Raw genomic sequence first — 14,736 nt, 5'->3', positions numbered from 1 at the left:
ATATCTATTACAAAATTTTCCTATTCATAAAGTTAATAAAGAAAATGAAAATCAATTTTCAAATATCATTTGATTATTAGGAATCGTTTATGAGAAAACGAAAGAGTACTCGATTTATTGAATGAGAAAATTTAATAAAAACCCAAGAAGAGAAGATAAGATGTACTCATATAAATTGTATAAAATTGAATAGATCAATTTATAATTAAATATTTGTTTGTTATGGTAATGCCGTGTGATCCTGGCACAGAATGAGCCATCGCTTATTTTCTCGTGAGTGTTGTAAGAGGCAACTAAGGAAACTTAATAGTCGAGGGATGGGCAGCAGCGTACCTCTTTAAACATCACCAAAGCCTAACTACGGTTGCCAACCTGCCTATAAAGCATGGCAACTACTGGCAAAGCCCTCTCTCCCTCTCCCTTTTTGGGATAGGCGTATGTTCAGCGGTGGACGGTTGGTGGCTGATGTGATATGTTGATGGTAAGTACATATAATACTAAACGATTGCATCTGTTAGATAGATTTTACCTATTTTATAAAACATTAAAATATTTATAAAATAAAAAAAAATATTTTCTTTAATAATGTTTACTTTTTTTATTTTGGTTTTTGTATAGTTACGATGAATACCTTATCATTATACAAATATAGTACAATTGCATTAAGTAATTTTTACGCGTATGTATGACTTATTAGTAAGTTGTTCCATTTCATACATCTCCCATTAAAACTCTCTCCTCTTAAATTAATGACTTGATGATTAATGATGCAACAGTGTTGTTAGTTAATAGTTAAAATAATAGTACGTAACAACGCTTAATAGCCTAATCACAAAGCTATCTGCGAATAAGCCCGGACAAATTAAGTACTTAACTAGATACAAATGTAAAGATGAGAGGGAGACTTTGTGCAAAAGTCGTTTGCTTGGGTACCTCTGTCCCATTCGAGGTTCTACCGTGAAGCAGTTGTGTTTATTCATTTTTTCATGTTTTGTTTATTTTATTTTATGAAGTTTTGTTTGCATGGCTGTGTTTCAGTTTTGAAAGGTAAACAGGGTGGACAACACCTTAGTCCTCAGGAATGGCAACGCATGGGGGGTATCATGAGCGAAACAGTATACTCTATTATGTTCACGATACTGCTCATGTCTATAGGTGACGGTTACCACTTTTCATCAGGCCACTTTGTGGGCCGTCAGCTTGTTTGCTATTGTAAGTTGCATAAAAAAAAAAAAACTAATTTTAATTTTACACTTCACCAGCGATGATACCATCGTTAATAAATACTTATTATTCCGATTTTTGATAACCTTGACTAATTTAAAAATATGACCCTAGCTAATGTGGACAACAGCAGAGTAGTTGAGACAGAGCGGAAAATAATGGTTTCTATCAACACCATGACGTGATTTTCTTGGCCTTTTCCTTATCTGGAAAAAACAAGTAACTAAATGTAAGCATGTTCAATTTTATTCATCTCCCAATTGTTGATATTTTTTATTTAACATCTGCATGTATTTATACGCATGTTTTACAAATAAATACCATAAATCTTGAATCTTGAATCTTGAATTTAGATATTTGACAACCCTATCTAAGATGAACAATGGCGGGTAAATAGAAACAGAGCGGAAAATTACGACTTTTGTCGTCACCCATAATGTGACTCACTTAGCCTTTCAGTTTACTTACCCGAACAAACTAAGTAACTAATTATAAGGAAGGTTTAATTTTATTCTCCCAATTAATAGTATTTGTTATTTTGATTTTTGACAACCCTTTGTTAGGTCAACAACAGCGGGGACGTAGAGACAGAGCGGAAAATAATGGCTTTTGTCGTCACCCATGACGTGACTCACTTATCCTCTTAGCTTACTCCTCTACACTTATAAGTCGCAATAAAAAAGACATCTGCACATTATTTCCAATTCTTTTGTATATGTTAAAAAGTTATATTTAGATCGATTAGATATACTTCATATATATATATATATATATATATATATATATATATAATGATTCAAAATAAAAAATCCAAATCCATTAACAACTAACGGTGTCATGAGGTAGAGGTAAGAAAAAAGTACAATCGAATTGAGAACCTCTTACTTTTTGAAGTCGTTTGAAAAAATAAAACTATGATTGATTGCTTTAGTACAGATGCTAAAAAGATTTCCAATACAACAAAATATCGCTGGCTATATAATTGTATTCTATCTAAAATTTCACCCTGTAGGCGTTTAGACTGTATGTAAACGTCCAATAAGGATTTTTTTATTTCCACAGAAAAAGGAGATATCTAACAGGATTCCCACTAGCAAATTTGCAAGATTTCCTTTCAGAGAAACATAAAAATAACACGAAAAAAGTTAAAATAGAATGATGAAAAGAAAATAATATTATGAAACTGCGTAGACAGATTTTTTGTTTATCTTCCATTGAAATTTTATTAAATGAACTGTCATGTGGAGGTATGTAATTGTACAAAATCATAGATGTAGTATAACGTTTATTACACGTATTAACGTTTCACACCCACGCACACACACACACACGCGCGTGCGCGCGCGCGCGCACAAGCACACGCACACATTTTTTTTTTTTATACAACGCACGCAAACAAGCACGCCCACCTGATGGAAACGTGGTACGCGCCTATAGCACGCACGGACATAACACACACACACACACATATATATATATATATATATATATATATATATATATATATATATATAAAACACGAATAATTAATATTATATAATATAATATATATATTATTATATATATGATGATAGAGTTATGAGGTAACAAACATTAAAAAAATATAACCGAATTGAGAACCTTTTCCTTTTTTTGAAGTCGGTTGAAAATATTTTAAATAATTGTATATTTCTCGACTAATGAAAAAGGAAGGTCACCTACCTAGTTTTTTGCTGGAAGACAGTTTATAAATATCGATTATAAAATCATCTTAATAATTAATTGCAACAAAAATGAAGAAAAAATAAATAAATAGATATTAACACGAAAGCATTGGGATTGCATGAAACTTATGAAATTTAATTTGCTATGTTCTTGTGACCGTCTCGTCCACTTGATCAATTATATGTTAATTATCTGACTCGGTAAATATTATTTTACTCCCAACCACTAACTACCGGGTTCATTTATTTATCAGTATCAAAACTATCCTTTCTCAAGTTGGAACAAACAATACATAAAATTTCATTAAAGTCGGTTGATTAATTTCGAAAATCAATGTGAACGAATATTATAATAAACATAGGGTTATTATTAATATAACTAAACAGATGAAATAATTTTTCATGTGTTTTAGAGTATTATCACAAGAAAGAATAGTAGTTTATCAACCGACTTGAAAAAAGGAGGTTCTCAATTCAGTTGTACTTTTTTTGTTTGTTACCTCATAACTCCGTCAGTTCTAAATCGATTTGAAAAATTATCTTTATTATTTTTTATTAAAAAGGATATATTGGTATACAGGTTACTCCATTTTTTTCTTTAAATGAGTCCGATAGTTTAGTTTTTAAATCAAAATAAATGGTTTTGTAACAATTGAATTGAATTTTATTTGTGGGACACAATTTATAATTATCCTCATAAAGAGAGTATCAAGCGCGGCTCGTATGTGTGCGTATCACAGTACGGACGTAACATAACGTGCATGTTACAGCTTTTATCTGGTAATAAACGTGATACATATAAAATACAATCGAATAAATAAATAGGTCAAGTCAGAATCAAAATCGTGCCTCAAGTAATCCGTTAAATCAGGATAATGGTTTTTAATGAAAATAATACAAAATTGTTTTTAAACATCTTCTAAAAGAAGGAGGTTCCCAATTAATCAGATTTTTTTTGGTACACTTTTACGTCGCGAATTCTAAATCGATTTTAATAATTATTTTTGCAAATAACTTACTGTTACAGGAAAAATAGATTTTTTTACTATGCACTAGTTTTTGGATAAATTTCACAAAGATCATCAAAAAGAAGTTATGTTATGCGGTCCTGTTTTTATTTACATTTATGGTTTAAAAAAGAAACCGAAACGCAATAACATAATGAACAATAATAATATTTATAAAGTGACTATTTTGTAAATAAAACATAATAAACGCAATTGTATATAAGGTTATTTTATCTTGAACCATCATATCTATGTATTTTTGTCTGAAATTAACACAAACTCATCACCATATCAGCTCAACAACGTCATCATCATATCAGCTGTTATCTACCTACTGCTGAACATAGGCCTCCTCCATAGACTGTCATAAGGAACGGAGCTGTTCCTTATGGTAGTGTACCATGCGGGGAATTTGGCAGTATTGCCATATCTATCAAACAGTTATCATCTGTTGGTGATGTTTTTAAACTGACATTGCTGCCTATCCCTGGACAATTAGTTTCTTTTAGTCGCCTCATACAACACCCACAAGAAAGAAAGAGATGGCCCATTCTATACCAGGACCAGGGAGACTTTGTACAAAAGTCGTTTGCTTGGGTACCTCTGTCCCATTCGTGTTTCAACCGTAAAGCAGTTGTATTTGTATGGCTGTGTTTCGGTTTGAAGGGTGTTATTTCGTCCTCAAACGACTTTTGTACAAAGTCTGCCTCTGCAAAACTCTTCTCTTAAAAAAACCTACCTACACATATTAAATTTTGCAATATTTTATTATCTATGAAACATGACCTTCATAATTGAGGTCATGCAGTTATTGGTTTACACAAAATATAATAAATTGGCTCATTTTTTTTCATACATATAAAGTCATGTATTTATATCTTTGCGCTTCCGGTATTTTATCATATTGTAACATTGTTTATAATATAACTATACTTTTTTTTGTATTTCTTCTCGTTATTCGATAGTTTTACTAAATCATATCTTTTATATTACAATAATTAGATCAAGTATATTTTTGTTTATTTTAGACAATTTTTTTCAATTACATTTTAGAATCTATAAGTTTTATAACTCATTTATTTATTTATTTACATGAGATATGGTAAGTATATATGTTGACAAGAGGTATAAGTCCAGAAGAAGAGAGGTATAAGGCATGCAAAATTTAAAACTTAAAAAGTATACATTTTAATTAAATGAGTCATTGAAACAATTAGTAAACATATAAAAAAAATACAAATAGAACAAATACGCCGAACACTCGCCAATAATAAAAAAAAGAACTGTCACTGTCAAATCATAGACAATTGATAACAGTTGCATTGTAACACGATAGGTAATTCAAGTAGTTAAGTATTTTCGTGTCAAAACTTGCAAAATGAAAACTACTGTACATTACTCGTTCTATTTAATTTTGTCATGAATAAAGTACTTATTTTTCGCAGGAAAAAGACTTGATTACTAGTACCTAAGATTAAGGATAAGTACAAGATAATTGAAACATATTTATGACATCCAATTATTTTATCTCTCCACACGGTGATTTAATATCGTTTCTAATTACAGGTGGTACTTGGAAAGTCATTACAGGTGGTACTTGAAAAGTCACGTGAAACACTCGCTTCGCGGATATTGGATCTTTTGACATCAAAATACCTCTAACACGAGTATACCGTGATATAAAGCAAATATACAAGAAAATGTGTTCTTTAATATTTTGTTAGAGTAAAGTGGGATAAATTGTGAATTTAATACTCTTTCAGGACTCGATTTAAATGTAAATATGATGTATTTTATATAGGTACCCACTCTCGCCGTATAGTATTTTGTATTATATTCTGTTCTTATATTTGTATTTTTACAGCAATAAATTACATTTCTTTTTAATCCACAATTTGATGATTTATAGCAGTATATCTGTGTAATAAATTGTCCCTACCAAAGTTTTCTTTTTTCTAACAAAGGGATTCAATTTATGTGCAGCTTCCAATCCATATGGAAATAGATACATATAATAGTATTAATAGATACTGAATTAGGTACAATAAAAATGATAGGCTTAATCATATACACGTAGATAGCGCGTCGAGTATCAAAAAACGTTTCGAAAGCGCTCGAACAACAGTAATAGATGTAATAAATATAAAACAGTGCTTTGAAATATATAGTCATAAATCTGTAATATTAAAGTAGAATACGCTATTTCCCAAGAGAAAAGAAGGAGATTATCGATGCAGTAGTACATTTATTTATTTGATGCAGTATTGTTCAACCTCTATTTACAATGCAAAGTAAATGCACACAAAAATTTTTAATTTACATATACATAATGTTCTTTAAATTGTTGTTATTATTTATTAATTAGGATCTTAAAAATATTTTTTCCTAGTATAATCATTTCTATTTTGAAAAAATAAGCAAAAATTGAAAAAAAGCATAACCTGTATCTTTATCGACATAAGTTTTTTACCCTACCAATCAATTATTATGTAATCTCGATGATATATATACAGATATTGTAACTGTAAAATGTTACAGGTTGTTTTTTTTTCCAAGAATTTTAATAAATTTTTTTGGTAATATTATTTTCTTTTAGAAAGGAAATTAAAACACCACTTTTAAGGAAATCCATTCCTTAAGCATTAATTAACATACTGTATATAAAAGTATTTTAAGTTGTACCTTAACATTTACAAAATCCTTTATAATTTTAGGTAATTTAATTATATTTATGTTATTACAGCGTTAATTAATTAATTAAATTATTAGTAGACAACTACTCTAAACACCTCATACCCATATATCATAAGAGACAACTGAAGAAACAAAACAAGCAAGATAAGGAACACTCGAAATAATATACCAAGACATCTTGCTATCATGGTAATAGTTGGCTATATCCACCTCTAACGCACAAAACCCATGTCTGGTTTTGGCATATCAGTGGCTTAAAGAATTTAAGACAATATTTGCTAATCATCATCGTCCTTATATCAGCCGTTGTTCCGACACTTTTTCCTAATACCTTTATCCATTCATAATAATATATTCCCATTAATTTATTAACAACTTCAATTCAAATTTTCGCGCCGACCGGCGACCTCTGTGTTTGAATGTAAAACAAAAAATATCATTATGGCGGTCGCTAGTACCTGAGCTTGTGTCGCTCATACTCTTAGTGAAAAAAGACTAGAAAATCTATGGAAATCCGCGTGCCTTTTACATGCTAATTGTGAATCTAACCAGTGTTGATGTGTGGAAAAGGAGTCAAAGCCCTATGTGTGTACCCTATGGTGCACCCAAGGTCTTCAACTACTCAGCAAGTTAACCCGGTCGGTGAGTCCTACTTTCTCCTTTCTATATCCGTCAATGAATGCTCTTCTGCTGGATTCTAAGGATTCCTAATATATTTTCTAGGCAGGTGAATAAAATCCCATAGCTATGCTCTAAAGTTTATGGTCATAATCTACCAGCCGTTGTCTGTCCACTGCTGAGCATAGACCTCCCACATAGACTGTCATATATCCATTTAGTGAGGATCATTCTCATTTTACTCATCCATTAATACCTGCTAAAAGCCAATAAATTCAGTATGGGTAAAATATAGATGGAGTATTGTATTTGTTTATTCTGTACGTTGTATGGAAACATGTTCCTGGCGGATAAGCCGGTTGGAGTAATAGAGTTAACACAAAAGGGCGCATGACAGTATCCGATATTTGCGCCCTGCTGCCTTAGAAGAATGGAGGTATAGCTCAACGAGCACATTACTCGTATCTACAAATTGTTTCAGGCGAGGACACTCATTTTAATACTTTAAAACGTGGTATTTGTTTAAAGGTTATTAAAAAAAGTCCTGAGTTCATAACCTACATAATTATTGTTCCAAACATATTGTTACTAATCTCTAAAATAGGTATTTATTACAGATGTATTATAATTTATTTATTTTTTACTTTTTTTATGTAACTTAAAACGCCAAATAAGCTGACAGCCCACCTGATGGAAAGTGGTAACCATCGCCTATGGGTCTAAACAGTACCATGGACATAACAGTGTATACTGTTTCGCCCATGATACCCTTCATACATTACCCTTTCTAAGGACTAAGGTGTTATACTCTGTATCCTGTAAATTCACTATCATATCTCACCCTTCAAACCGAAGAACAACAATGCAAATACAAGTTGCAAAAAATATTTACTTTTATAAAACAAGACTATAAGGTCGGTACACTTATATCATATGTACTAAAACGAGACAAAAATTTTCACTAGTGTGCGTGTAAGTGTGATATTTTTAAAGCAGAAGAAGTTGAGATTAAGCTTTTATGTATTTGTTATTATTTTAGTTTGTGGGCAATCAGAACTTTACTTAGATTAAATACAACAATTTTTACTAATGGTTGTATACGACTTTTCTAACTATTCTGAGATATTTCATTTAAAGAGCTAAGTTTGAAGTATATTAACGGATAAAATATATAACTTTGGATATTTTATTTTTAATTTATATTAACAGTTAGCTAGTACATTCGTAAATGTAATTAATTTTGTTTTCAACATAATACTTCAAAACTCGAAAATAATCAGTATTTGTTTTGTTCAAAACTCCCACTTAATTGATAGAGGCCACTAGAGTGCATGTCAAAAATCTTGTATATCTATGTCGCTTTCACATACATGGAACTATATTTTTTAATCTACTCATTTACTCATACAATTTAAATTACACAATACGTTAAACTACATAAACATAAAAGAGATAAAATATCTATTCTATCAATTTGTAGCAAATAGAAAAAGAAGAAATTGAGATAGTAAATTTCTGCCTAGCTCCTAGATAAAGCAGTATGATTTGTATTATGGTAGATATAGATGTAGTATGTGTACCAAATTTCGTATGAACAGCAGTGTGCTCGCTGAATCGGATATATAGAGTACACGGTCGAATGGGCGCAAACTTTCCATCAAGTGTCCATTTTACCAAATTGCCAACGTGTTACCACACGTTTTAAAAATAAAAACCGACCTAAAGCGTATTGAGAGACACACATTGTTAAGGTTCTGTAGCTAAGTATGTAATATTTTGAACTAGTCTTATTTCTTCTACTGTTTTTATGTGGCCATAAGGCTGGATACACACTATAGTGACGCTCTCGGTCTGGTAAAATATTTACGTAAGAAACAATGTATCGTACATTGTTTCATGTATACACTACAATTCAGTTCCGTTCCGATCAATCTCAAACTGTATCTAATACCATATCGAGAGTGGAGCGAGATCGGACCAAGACCGGCTCTATAGTAGGGATCCTGCCTAAATATTATTTTTTTTTTACAACGCAGGGGGCAAACGAGCTTGCGGCTCACCTGATGGTAAGTGACTACCGCCGCCCATGATCACCCACAACACCAGCGGCATTGCAGGTGTGCTGCCGGCCTTTTAAAAAGGAATAGATATACTCTTTTGATTATAATAATTAATCAAACGGTTGATATTACGTATATACGTCTTAGTCAGAAATAAATATCAACACTTTATAAACACTCTATAATAAGGAAATGATGTGATTATAAAAATCTTTATTCATAAATGCACTATTACCCTGTAAGAACTGTTCAATAGTGACGTCACATATAGGTGACCTATAAACCTATCATAAACCTGTGTTAGCAAAAAGTGTTATTCATGAACGCACTACATTAAGCCAATAAGGTGAAAACATCAAATAGCGGATAAAATTATAACGGACTAATGCCTATTATAAGAACATTTTAACTTAAAAATTAGTAGAATTAAGTTAAAATAATACATTATTTTACGCATATAAATGAAAATTCTTAATTTTTTATAATCTAAAATGTTGAACAGTTGAAAATCTGCGATTAATTATGAAGAATTACATTAACAATCAACATTGTTTATGCCTAATCTAGTTCATGTCCATTAATATTTTGATATATATGTATATTCATTTTTTAATATAAATAGCAATTATAATATTTTTCTTATTATTTTTACAAAAAATATAACAGTAGAAGTAGTGCATTTATCAAGATTTTTATTAAAATCACATAATATTTTCGACAGCTGATTGTCTATGGCCTGTAGAGCTCGACAAGTTTGCAACATAATAACGTAAATTCTCCAATAAACCAATTTTAATTATTGAGACATATTGAGTGTTTATGAATAACGCTCTATTATAAACGTTCCATAATTGTGTTAGACATTTTAGTTGAATAGCATTTTTAACCTATAATAAGATTTTTTATGAATAAGACTATAAATATTATACATTATAATAATTAATTAAAAAGTACTATGGCTCTAAATCTAATTATAAATAGAAAAAAAAAACAAATATAATACTCATTTTATCCATAATAAATTTATTGGTTTTCAGCAGGTATTAACAAATATTAATGAATGATTAAGATTATGATGATCCGCACTAGATGAAGTGACGGCCTCAAATGAATTGCAGCATAATGACAATGATTATTTAGTATCGAAACAATTAAAATAATGAAATAATGAATAAATAATACTTGATGAAAAAACCATTTGACGACTTAACTTTTATTAAATACGATCCGCATCTGGATAACCACTTCAAAAGCTTCTGAAACTATGAGAGAAAATTGTTTTATACACCAAAGCGATATAGATTACGAGGAAACCGTCTTTTCCTCGAAATATTTTATTCATCCTTTCTCACGCGAATGGAGTGCGTAATAATAAAACACAAAGATAGCTCTCAAGCCAATATTCAAACCCACAAGATGCCCTGCGATCAAATAATCACATTCATCAAACGTGAACTGGCAGGCGTTAGTGTTTCCTCTCAAAGAACATTTACACATAGATATATAAGCACAGGAGAGCACAGGATCAAAAAACATCCCAAAATGATCACGTCTACAATTGTAAACCGACGCGTTTTTTTTTCCATACTGAATGAAAGCCTAAAACTATAAGTGCTGATAATGTAACAATTATAAATAAATAAAATAATGGGCTGCGTAATGACATTATAATAATAAAAAATCACTGGGTTTGTGTAAGAAAGTCATCCATTACAAGAGTAATAATTATTAATAACAATTTTATATCTTATATAATAGTTGTTATTGTTGAAGCATTTTTAAAGAGACACTCTATCTAGAAATTGTTGATCTACATTTTCTATATTTATCTAAACTACCGTACTCACTTTCCGCAAATATAAAGTTCTATATAGGCCACTAGAGTCCAATAACGAACGAGAATTGTTTTTTAAATAGTTTTTACTCCCACACTAGGCGATGGGGCCGGAAGTAAGGCGCTACGTCTGCGGGATTTAGTTTCAAAAATTTTTATTTGAATAATAACCTATAAGATACAAAACTTCAAAATTTAAATTCGATTCGCAATCGAGCAGATGGTCTACCTGAAGGAAAACGGCTACCGTTGCCCATGAATACTTGCAACACGAGAGGAGTTGCTTGTGCATTGCCAGCCTTTAAAATCCTTGTAGACACGTTTATATCTCATTACGTTCAATTCTATTTAATTGATAAAAGCTGAAAAGAGCAACGAATATATAATAATAAAGAAAATGCCCCTAATATTTTCTCTTTCTTTTGAATTTAATATACATGTTATTAAAAACTAAGGCGTCTAAAAATTTTATATTATGGGCATTTGAGAGTTTGACCTTTAACACGAGAAAATGGAATTGTACACATAATATTTTTTAGATTAAACAATCTTCTACAAAATATATACACAATTTTCATGCTTCATACATCGACACGTAGTGAACATTACTAGCTCCAGATTCTTTACACATAATACACGAGTATTGGGCATCCAATAAAATAACGTGACGGTGAATAAATAAACAAATAAGTAAATTATATGCATAGTAAATATATAATAAAGATTATCTCCATTTACAATTCAACTTCAAATTTGAATTCTTTGATTTTTATCTCTGCAATATTCTATTGCAGAGACAAAACGCGTCGCAAATTTTTCGATATTTGAAATTTTAAAAAGTGTACGAAAAAGAACCAAAATGAAATACGAAGTACTAGTCTTACCAGTAATACCTGGATATTCTGCGATTACTCTATGGCTTTAATCTGCTGATGGCTATTGGACATTTCTAAGGTTAAACCAATTAGGCACTAGTTTCGCTCCATCTATTCATCTGTATGTCTACTACCTGGAATGGACCATACACTTACAAACTCATAACAATTGAATTAACATATGGTTGTGTAAAAATATATGTATATAGTTTTACTAATTATGTCTTAAAATATTTTGTAACGTTTGAAGCCAATTTTTAAAGCAGTTATTTATTTATGTCTATTTTAAACATTATTATTATCTACAAAATTTTCAATTTTAAAACATATTGTTTTTCATTAAGGTTTTTCATCTATCTTAATTTTTTTTTTCTTAAAATGTTTTAAAAATATTTTATTTAAAAAAAATATCAATTCAAAAACATATATAAACATGTTGTTTTTCACTTAGGTTTTTCACCTATTTTATATATATTTTTTTATATTAAAATGTTTTAAAAATAAATTTTATTTAAATAAAATATCAATCCAAATACATAAAAAATTGATTGATGAATCTTAAAATATTCCTAATTTATATAAGGCACATAAAGTGAAAAGTTTGTGCATGACATTTTTTTATATATAAATTTCAGTATTTAACAATTAATAACAACTATTATACATTTTCTTATAATAGTAAAATTAAGATTTTATTTTGTAATATTTTTAAATAATATTTTAATTGGCAATAAATTAAAGTTACTAAACTTTACGAATTATTATTAAAAATATAAGTATTAAAAAAAACTCATTACAAACTATTTAAAAATACTGCCTATTAACACCACTCCACTATGAGAAAAATATGAAAATTTCAAAATTCGAACGTCAAGTTTTTGAAGAGATGCGGTTCGAGCGGGAACTTCTCGCGATTTCCCGCAACTGTTCGTCGCGGGTGAAACGTTCCGATGTCCTGTGACGACTGGCTGGCTACTTCTGGATAGATCCTGGCCCGCCTGGGATGCGCCCCTCGCCTCCCTCGCCTCTCTGGATACGGCATTGAGCTATGAGAGTACAGCTTGAACGCAAATTAGATGCGGTTAGTGCGCTAGCTAATTAGTGCCAATTTCAAATATGAACTCTCTATTTCAGATTAATATTGCGGGCTGCTTTTGATAACCGGATATCTATGCTCACGATAATTTTGTATACCTGAACATTAAAACATGGAAAATATTATTATGTTGGAAAATATATCAATAATTTATATAATAAAAGTAAGATAGATAATTTATGAATTGGTTCATAAAAATTCGGCGACCTGCTGGAGGGGACAATCTTTAAAATTATTACGGGCTCAACACAGAAGTAAATTAGCGGGTTCTTTACAGTCAGAGGATAAACCACTACTCACCTACCACTACCACACCACCTACCCACCTTCAATCTGTTCTCCATTATCCAAAGATTGTCTGTAAATGATTGCCCTAGCGATAAAACTGCGTTTTGTATTTTTTATGCCTATAATCGATCTACATACACTTTATCCCACTGTATTTGAATTTTCTAATTGTCACAGTATATTTTTGTATATAAGATGCAGTAAACAGTTAAATAAATAAATTTATTTGTTTTTAACTGTTTATTTTTGGCGCGCATTTTTTCGCCCACTTCCGTAAACTTATGGATTAAGACCTTCAAAGACGGTGGTCATTTTTTCCATATGCACACACAACGGAAATTTTATGAACATGCTATTATTGTTGTTTGCTACAATTATTTCGTTATTTTGTTAACTGGTAAAAATCTTTTTGTATAAGTTATGTAATTGCACAATAGCTGTGTTACTTTTGAATTAAATTCCAATAAATCAATATTGGAATTGTGACGTTTCGCACTCTCGAATCGCAACACTAGCGACATATTGATATCATATTGCGTTACCATGAAAGGAACTAAAATGTTATTGGATTAATATCGTAATTGGCTTATTCAGTACTCTTGTCACGATTTCGACAGATGCATATTAATGTAACTTACTAATGTAAACGCGATTCCAATTTTAACCTAATTTATAATAATGCAATTGAAGAGCGTAAAAGCAAAAACTGTTTTGTTTATCTATAATACATATAGTATGCTATGTAGGGTAATAGGTATTCATAGTAATTTAACTACGTAATCCTAACTTTACATGTATATGTATTCTTTAGCAATATAAAGGTTGTAAGCCTCTTAGTAATAAATAGAAATGAAGCACAAGTACTCACATTTCATTTATTTTAGAAATTATACTATTAAATCATATTTACTTAGTATATAATATTTAACAAATAATATAAAATAAATACCCAACTTTTGTTAATCCATTAACACTTATTTATCTATAGCTTCTTTAGAACTGCTACCAACAATAATTGTGATATATTATATATAATGATCACGTGGTTTACTATACTTGTTCACTGTTGATACGTCTCTGTTCAACGGTTGTACAAGAAGTCCCGCCCCACCCAAATAGCAATCTTTTTATATCTATACAGTCGAATTCGAGTAAACAAATCGGCGAAACACGTGTTCTAATAATTTTAATATTTTTAATCAAGTATCATGATAATAAATAATATAAAATATAAATTAATGTTTTATATACACCACAAGAATAATTTATTGCAAAATTTGGTATAGTAACAATTTTAATATTTTTAAAGTAGTAGGTTTGATTTTTATTAATAAATG

At 30.2% G+C, this 14,736-nt stretch overlaps 1 protein-coding gene across 6 annotated transcripts in view; it reads right to left on the bottom strand.

Annotated features, from left to right (window-relative positions):
* Positions 1–13,001, bottom strand: part of LOC113517597 (ras-related protein Rab-37-like) — a 58,556-nt gene extending 45,555 nt beyond the window's left edge. For 2 of the 6 annotated variants that reach the window (XM_052894670.1, XM_026902315.3), the window contains exon 1: positions 12,813–13,001. The gene's annotated coding sequence lies outside the window, so the exon portion shown is untranslated. Of the gene's footprint in view, positions 1–12,024; positions 12,150–12,812 lie in introns of all 6 variants that reach the window. The other 4 variants (XM_052894671.1, XM_052894669.1, XM_052894672.1 and 1 more) reach the window with 3 other exon arrangements.
* Positions 13,002–14,736: the final 1,735 nt, after the last annotated feature.

Source organism: Galleria mellonella, unplaced genomic scaffold (genome assembly GCF_026898425.1).
Source record: "Galleria mellonella isolate WM207_F2 unplaced genomic scaffold, CSIRO_AGI_GalMel_v1 utg223, whole genome shotgun sequence".
NCBI classification, from domain to species: domain Eukaryota; kingdom Metazoa; phylum Arthropoda; class Insecta; order Lepidoptera; family Pyralidae; genus Galleria; species Galleria mellonella.
The sequence above is the reverse complement of the archived record's forward strand: the minus strand, read 5'-3'. Positions and strand labels throughout refer to the sequence as shown.